Raw genomic sequence first — 9,706 nt, 5'->3', positions numbered from 1 at the left:
GCCCAACTAATTTGAAGGGTAAAATCAAAGAAAAGGACATGTCATTTACATGAGGATACTGCTAATATTCTTTTGTGATTTCATTGCTGCTGCTGTGATAAATATGCTGATCAAAATCAAATAAGCAAGAACAGGAATTTGTTCTATTTTATAATCCCAGTTAAGAATCTCTTAATATATAGTGAAAGCAATATACAGCAAACCATTAGCAAACATCAAACTAAATGGAGAGAAACTTGAAGCAATCCCACTAAAATCAGGGACTAGAAAAGGCTGACCACTCTCTCCCTACCTACTCAATATTGTACTTGAACTCCTAGCCAGAGCAATTAGACAACAAAAGGAGATCAAAGAGATACAAATTGGAAAGGAAGAAGTCAAATTACCACTATTTGCTGATGATGTGATAGTATACTTAAGTGACCTCAAAAATTCCACCAGAGAGCTCCTAACCCTGATAAACAACTTCAGCAATGTAGCTGGATATAAAATTAACTCAAGCAAATCAGTGGCCCTCCTCTACACAAAGGATAAACAGGCTGAGAAAGAAATTAGGGAAACAATACCCTTCACAATAGTTACAAACAGTATAAAATACCTTGGTATAACTCTAAGCAAGTAAAAGATATGTTTGACAAAAACTTCAAGTCTCTGAAGAAGGAAACCAAAGAAGATCTCAGAAGATGGAAAGATCTCCCATGCTTGTGGATTGGCAGGATTAATATAGTAAAACTGGCCATCTTCCTGAAAGCAATCTACAGATTCAATGCAATCCCCATCAAAATTCCAACTCAATTCTTCACAGACTTAGAAAGAGCAATTTGCAAATTCATCTGGAATAACAAAAAACCTAGGATAGCCAAAACTATTCTCAACAATAATGAAATCTCTGGTGGAATCACCATCCTGGACCTTAAGCTGTACTACAGAATAATTGTGATAAAAAATAAAAAACAAAAACAAAAACAAAACTACATGATATTGGTACAGTGACAGCCAGGTAGATCAATGGAACAGAATTGAAGAACCAGAAATGAATCCACAAACCTATGGCCACTTGATCTTTGACAAAGGAGCTAAAACCATACAGTGGAAAACTAAAAGAGCATTTTCAACAAATAGTGCTGGCTCAACTGGTGGTTAGCATGTAGAAGAATACAAATTGATCCATTCCTATGTCCTTGTACAAAGCTCAAGTCCAAGTGGATCAAGGACCTCCACATAAAACTAGATACACTGAAACTAATAGAAATGAAAGTGGGGAAGACCCTCAAGCACATAGGCACATGGGAAAATTTCCTGAACAGAACACCAATAGCTTATGCTCTAAGATCAAAAATTGACAAATGGGACCTCATGAAATTGCAAAGCTTCTGTAAGTCAAAAGATACTGTTAATAGGACAAACTGACAACCAACAAATTAGGAAAAGATCTTTACCAATCCTATATCTGACAGAAGCTAATATCCAAGGTATACAAAGAACTCAAGAAGTTAGACTACAGAGAACCAAATAACCCTATTAAAAAATGGGGGGTGCATGTGGCTGCCTGCAGCCACACACAAACATGTCTTCTGGAGTGGGGGTTAGAGCCTGTGAAAATTTAACGGAATGCATGAAGAGGTTAAAAAATGAGACCGAGGCATGGTGTGCTTTCAGTCCTCCATCATTATTGAACTCTCTTTGTTACAAGCAGGAAGGTAAAGAAAAAACCCTCCCCCAGTTCATCGGCAATTCATGTCCCAATCAGCATCTTCTTCTTCAGTCTCTGGAAGATGGACTTCTGGCATAACATGAATTTGGAAAGAGGTGTAGCTATTAGCAGGAAGTTGGAGAGGGCCATGGCTATTAGCAGGAGCTTAGAGAAAGGCGTGGCTATTTGTGGAAAGGCAAGGTCTGAAAGAACCAGCTCTTAGCTGGAGGATGGTCACAGGTACAGAACTAAACAAAGAATTCTCAACTGAGGAATAGTGAATGGCTGAGAAGCACCTAAAGAAATGAACAACATCCTTAGTCATCAGGGAAACACAAATCAATACAACCCTGAGTTTCCACCTCACACCAGTCAGAATGGCTAGGATAAAAAACTCAGGTAACAACACATGCTGGCAAGGTTGTGGAGAAAGAGGAACACTCCTTCATTGCTGGTAGGATTGCACGCTGGTACAACCACTCTGAAAATCAGTTTAGCAGTTCCAACAGAAATTGGACATAGTACTACCAGAGGACCCAGCTATACCACTCCTGGGCATATACCCAGAAGATGCTCCAACATGTAATAAGGACACATGCTCCACTATGTTCATAGCAGCCTTATTTGTAATAGCTAGAAACTGGAAACAACCCAGATGTCCCTCAACAGAGGAATGGATACAGAAATTGTGGTACATCTACACAATGGAGTACTACTCAGCTATTAAAAACAATGAATTTATGAAATTTTTGGGGAAATGGATGGATCTGGAGAATATCATCCTGAGTGAGGTAACCCAATCACAAAAAAATACACATGGTATGCATTCTCTGATAAGTGGATACTAGCCCAGAAGATCGGAACACACAAAGTACAATCCACAAACCACAAGAAACTCAAGAAAAAGTAATACCAAAGTGTGGATACTTCATTTCTTCTTAAAAGGGGGAACAAAATACCCATGGAAGGAGTTGTAGACACTAACTATGGAGCACAGACTGAAGGAAGAACAATCAACCTGGGAATTCTTCCCATATTTAATCAACAAATCCAGACACTACTGTGGATGCTGGCAAGTGCTAGATGACAGGAGCCTGATATAGATGTCTCCTAAGAGGCTCGATAGTATTCAAATAATACCGAACTAGAGGCTCACAGCCATCCACTGGACTGAGTACAGGGTTCCCAGTGAAGGAGCTAGAGAAAGGACCCAAGGAGCTGAAGGGTTTGCAGCCCCTTAAGATGAACAACAATATGAACTAACTAGTACCCTCAGAGCTCCCAGGGACTAAACCACCAACCAAAGATTATACATTGTGGGACTAATGGCTCCAGCAGCATATGTGTAGCAGAGGATGCCCAAGTCGGTCATCAATGGATGGAGATGCCCTTGGCCCTGTGAATGTTCTATGCCCCAGTGTAGGGGAATGTCAGGGCCAGTAAAGAGGAGAGGGTAGGGTCGTGAGCAGGGGGAGGGGGGAGGGAACAGGGGTTTGTTTTTGTTTTCGTTTTTGTTTTGTTTTTTGTTTCAGAGGGGAATATGGGAAAGGAGATATTGGATGACATGTAAATAAAGAAAACATCTAATAGAAAAAGAAGTTAAAGTAAAAGCAGATAGAAATGGACTTTAATTAAGCTGAGCAAAGACACAATGCATAAAGACTATAAAAGAGTATAGAGTGGCAGTTTCTTAGCATCTAGAGATGCTTCCCCCACATCTCTGTGACCTATGGATGTTCAGATAAAGTCCACTGGAATGGAGGTCATGTCTGTCACTCACCATGCTGCTATCTATTAGAAAAGTGATTGATGGAGAGGTCATGTTAAATTGTTCTGTGTCTGTTGTTTTTCTGCAGGAGGAGTTCAGAGGAAGGCAGCCTCCCAGTCAGTCTCACAACTGATTAAGTCCCATTCTGTTTCAATGCCAGCACCCTCATATGGACTTCTCCTCCATCAGCTGACAGTGCACATAGCAACCTTCTTCAAGGCACATGGATGGGGAAAAGAACAAAAACTTCCAGGTTTTCCTGTTCATGTTTGTGCCTTTTGTTAGAAGCACCTATTTTTCCTATTATATGGTCCAGCTTAGGACTGAACGTCTAGTAGGTAAGGAGGAGGTGGGGTACTACATGGATTCACTGTAGAAATTTCATGAGTCTTTACTGTGTCCAAATTTATATCCCCAGGAGCTAGAGAGATGGATCAGCAATTAAAGTGACTGCACCCAAGCATGAGACCCAGAATTGGGATCTCCAAAACAGATATAAATGCCAAGTGTGTGTGACAGTCTGCCTATAATACCAACCTTCAAAGGTGGGGATGAGGAGACCCAGAGCAACCTGGCTAGCAAGACTACCCATATTGATATCTGCATTTGATTGATACTACTTCAGTAATTAAAATAAAGAGAACATACAAAATATCTCCTCTCTTTCTCTCTCTCTCTCTCTCTCTCTCTCTCTCTCTCTCTCTCTCTCTCTCTCTCTCTCTCTATCTCTCTCTGACACACACACACACACACACACACACACACACAAACAAACACACACACAAAGAGTCCCTTACAAATGGGGAGCCAAGACAGAAACTCTAACAGCTGGTCATATCAAGCCACATGGCCAAGGAGAAGAAAACAATGCTCACATGCTCCCTGCTTTTGTATGCTTATACTCAGTTAAGTTTCTTAACCTTAATGCTTTCTATTCTTGTCCAACCCCAAAAAATTGTGCTACCCACGTTCAGTGGATCTTTCTACTTCCACTAACAATTAGGCAATTCCCTCTCTGACATTCCTGTAGGCTACCTAGTCTAGATAACTCCTCAAAAGGTTCTCTTTCCAGGCAATTCTAGTTTGGGTTAGCTTACAGTTAAAACTAACCAGAAAAATTCAGTACACTGCTGACACCAACTTCTAATTTTCAACCCAGTTTTCACTCAAGGTAACCATGAAAACAATGGCAATTCTATGAAGGATAAAGTCTCTTAAAAAGTGCACATACTGGAAAATATAAAATAGAAGGACTAATTAGACAAGTGTCCTAAGTTGGATATGTGCTACATATGGTGAATTTGTGTGGGTGAGGAAAACCAGCAGCCTCAGTCATCACCTGAAAGTTCTCTATGATCCTCACTTCATTGAAACTCTTCCAAAGAGTACCAAAGGGCAATCTGTATGTGCAAATAACATTTTATTTGCATTACAAGCTTTTGAGATTTTCAGAAATTAATGTGGGAGGTATAGAGATTTTAAACAAATTTAATTTGAACCACCTCAGCACAGATTCTATAAAGTCAGTGTTCGTGGAATTCAGTGCATTTCTCATGATTTCACTGGAACGGCTCACAGGAGAGTATATATTGATTCTTCTTGTGACCATCTCTTGCACATTTTTTCCTGTATAAATGTCATGCTATCATACTGTTGTATAAAATAACTACAGCCTAATTATATGATAAGTTCTGAGAGTCCTTCTAGAAAATGATGGTAACAGATCTTATAGAAAAATCGGACTCTGGAAACCAGCATCAGGGAGCAGATTAGAGTTAATTGTGCAAAAAAAGCTTAAATACAGTTTTGGGGCCAATCCCAAGCCCTTGAATACTTGGCCTATTGTATCTTCCCACACTGTCACAGTGCCCCAATTAAAACCCTGCCTAATGAAGTTACTCAGAAGGAGAGGAGGAGGGGTCATCATCACCTGTTGCAGTTTCCAAGATGATGGTAGCAGCCCCCTCCCTAGACTTGGTTACAGGAACCTCTTCTATACAAACGATCAGTACTCTTTGAGGAGTTGCAAAAGTATGTGGCACCTTGTTCTCAATTCCAGTTTTTCCTTCAGAAAATTGACCTCCACATCCCACATATGTGACACATGTAATTTTTATCCAGCCTCCAAGCCTTGGAAGTTGCTCTACATGGAGTAAAATGTTAACTGAGGGGAAGATTCCATCCTAGCTGCTTTTGAAGACCAACCCCCTCTTCTGAGGTGGGACTATCTTGCAATGCAGAACTTGGACTTAGAATGCATTTTTAGCCCTGCAACCAGTATATTTTATGTTGTAAGAGAACATTTGTTTATGTATCCCTGCCCCCCAAAATAAACTATAACATCCTGTCAAATAGTCTTAACATTTGTCACTATTTATAAAATTATCATATAATTAAGCTGTAGTTATTTTATACAACAGAATGAAAGCATGACATTTATACAGAAAAGAAAAGGTGCAAGAGATGGTTACAAGAAAAATCAACATATAATCTTCTGTGAGCCATCCCAGTCATCCTTAGGATTTCTACCTCTTCAGATATTATATATCTCTTGAATTGTTAAATATTTTTCTTGTTATCTCATCACATCGGTTATCCCCTGAAATTTGGAAGGTTCCCTTTGCTCATGTAAGCTGATTTAACCAAATGGAGATAAGAAAGCAAACAGCCCAGTTAGAAAATGGAGCACAGAACCAAACAGAATTCTCAACTGACAAATATCAAATGGCTAAGAAGTACTTAAAGAAATTAAGTTACATTGTACTTAATTTGATTCCTTATTATGCTTTTTCCACCTGAGTCAATAGTCATTTAATTTCAGTCACATTGTCAAAACACTTCTACAATATCTTGTAGGGTATTATATTTGCTTTAACTAGGAAGACTTTTTTGGCATATTGTGACCTTATTTGCTAAGTGTAGAATATGCAAGGCACAATAGTAATGAAAGTATATAGGTCATGTGTGTGCTACGCTGTCTAAATCTGGTTGAGAGTTGGTATGTGCTTCCGATTTGCTGCATCTACAAATCTGAGAACATAAAATTTCCCCATGTTTATTTTAGGTCCGTTTCTCACTGATATTTGCTCATCCTAGAGACTACTAATTCATTAATACTGCAAGAGTCAGCTCTTTCAGCCTCAATCTTCTGTGGTCTTGTTACACCCTTCTGCTGAGTATTAAAGTAGAAGACAGATGAAGTGTCCTACAGTCCAACAAGCCATTAGTACACTTGTTCTCATTGACTGTACTTTAAACCTCCTCGTACCATGCTACTCAGCAGTTCAGTCCAGAAGACCAGTGGGATTGTTATGTGTATTATCTCCTGACCATAGAAAGCAAGAGAGATGAGAGGTTATTTATCCCTACTCTCTCAGGTACAGTAAGCTTTAAAAATCTTAAGTCATTAGTTATTGTATTATCTTACTTATTAAGGACATGAAGAAATCTATATACTGTCTATGTATGCCATGATGGCCATGATTCTGATCTCCTCGATTTTCAGGAAAGGAATTTGAGCCATGGCCTGGTTTTTCTGATGGTCCTACAAAGAGTAGCATTGTTTTGTTAACTTCTTCAATGTGAGGCAATGAGTAGCAGCTTCTCAGTTCTTAACTGTCAGACCTAAAGCTGGAAATCTAACAATGAATAATATTCATATTTGGTCACATTTTCTGAACAACTCTGAATTTGATAAATTATATATCTCTTGAACTGTTAAGTATTTTTCTTGTTATCTCATCACATCCATTATTCTCTGAAATTTAGAAGGTTCCCTTGGCTCATGTAAGCTGATTTAACCCAATGATGGGAAGAAAGTAAATAACCCAGTTAGAAAATGGAGCACAGAACTAAACAGAGAATTCTCAACTGACAAATATCAAATGGCTGAGAAGTACTTAAAGAAATGTTCAAAGTCCTTAGTCATTAGAGGAATGGAAATCCAAACAACCCTGAGAGTTAATCTAACATCCATCATAATCACTAGAGTCAAAAACTCAAAATGATAGCACATGCTGGCAAGGATGTGGAGCAAGAGGAACACTCCTCTATTGCTGGTGGGAGCACAAACTTTTACAACCACTTTAAAAAATCAAGGTAGAGGCTTCTCTGAAAACTAGCAATACTTCTAACTCAAGACCCATCTAAGAGCATCCCTGGGCATATACCCAAAAGATGCTCCACCATTGCACAAAGACACTGATTCAACTAGGTTCATAGCATCTTCATTCATAATAACCAGAAGCTAGAAACAACCTAGATGTCTCTCAACTGAAGCCTGGATAAAGAAAATATGGTATATCAACACAATGGAATACTATTTAACTATTGAAAACAAAGACATCATGTATTTTGAAAGCAAATGGATAGAACTTGAAAACATCATCCTGAGTGAAATAACCAAGTTACAAAGAGAAATGCATGGTATGTACTCACTTATAAGTGGATATTAACCATAAACTACAAGATAGCCATGCTATACTTTATAGAACCAAAGAAGCTAAACAAGAAAGAGGGTACAAGCGAGGAGGCTTGAATCTCACATAGAAAAGGGGATAGAAAATCTTTTTTAAAAAAATAACAAAATAATGATTTATTTATAATTATTATTCCTATTGGACATGTGTATATGATGAATATATATGAATATATATGAATATTGACCTGTGTGAACCATGGTATGAAAGTCAGAGGACCACTTTTGAGTCATGGTTTTCTTCCTTATATCATAGTATCATAGGATATGAGAATTGAACTCAGTCCATCAAATTTCTATGACAAGCACTTATACCTGTGGAGTCATTTTGCTAGACTGAAGAAAGAGCAAAAATAGCCTTGGTGCTGTGTAGTGGTTTTGAAACGGGGCCTCGTGTAGCCCAGATGAATGAGCTGGCTGCGGCCTACAGTGATGTTGAAGTCTTTCTCCTCCTTCTAGAGCAGCTAGGATTTCAGGCATGTGTGCCACCAGAAGTGTCTGTGGATTAAACCCAAGGCTTTTGGTTTGCTTGTCATGCATTCTACCCATCAAGCTACATCCTAAGCAGTCATCATTTAAAGTAAGTTGTTGTAAGTATATATTTCTCTTAGAGTTTGTTTTACTGTATCCCATAGGTTTGTTTAGTCTGTTGTGTTTTTGTTTTTATTCAGTTATAGGATTTTTATTTTTTAATTAGATATTTTCTTTATTTACATGTCATATGATAGCTCCTTTCTCAGTTTCCCCTCTGGAAAAAAACACAGGGGCATAACCTTTCACAGTACTAAAGGCCTCTCTTCCCATTGATGACCTAATAGGCCATCCTCTGAAACATATATGCTGCTGGAGCTATGGGTCCCACCATGTGTACTCTTTGGTTGGTGGTTTAGTCCCTGGGAGCTCCAACAGTACTAGTTAGGTCATATTGTTGTTCATGCTAAGGGGCTGCAAACCCTTCAGCTCCTTGGGTTCTTTCTCTAGCTCCTTCATTGAGGACTCTGTACTCAGTCCAATGGATGGCTGTGAGCCTCTACTTCTTTATTAGTCGGGTACTGTCAGAGCCTCTCAGGAGACAACTATATCAGGCTCCTGTCAGCCAGCAATTGCCAGCATCCACAATAGTGTCTAAAAAGTATTGAAAAGCAGATGGAAGAATAGAACTTGGTGGGAGATGGAATGAGGAAGGGAATAGGGATTTCAGGAACATGTGTGGGGAGAGACAGGAGGGATGAACAGATAGCCATGAGAATGGGTGGAAATCTACAACAGATAGGGGTAGGGTGGTAGGGGGAATCTCGAGGAAGAAGCAGAGACCTAGGATAAGGAAGTCACCCAAGAATAAATAGGAGTGTCCTTAAGTGTGATTCATATAACTGGAGATATGAAACCTAAAGAATTCACCTCCTGTAGCCAGGTAAGAACACCAATTGAGTGATAGGAGCACCAACCTACCCACAATAATTGGCCCCAAATTTTTTCCTTTCTGAGAAATGCAAGGACAGAGGATAAAAACAGAGACTGAGAAAACAGTCAACCAATAATTGGTGCAACTTAAGACCCATGTTCAAGCACCAATCCCAACACTATTAATGATGCTCTATTATGCTGGCCAATAGTAGACAATCATGGCTGTGCTCTGAGAGACTCTACCCAGCAAATGACCCAAAGAGATTCAGATATTCATAGCCAAAGTGTGGATCAAGATTGGGGGACTCAAGGTAGTACAGGAGGTAGCAATGTGGCTTCTAAGATTATAGGAACTTCATAG

This window comes from Mastomys coucha, unplaced genomic scaffold (genome assembly GCF_008632895.1).
Source record: "Mastomys coucha isolate ucsf_1 unplaced genomic scaffold, UCSF_Mcou_1 pScaffold7, whole genome shotgun sequence".
Lineage (NCBI taxonomy): Eukaryota > Metazoa > Chordata > Mammalia > Rodentia > Muridae > Mastomys > Mastomys coucha.
The sequence above is the reverse complement of the archived record's forward strand: the minus strand, read 5'-3'. Positions refer to the sequence as shown.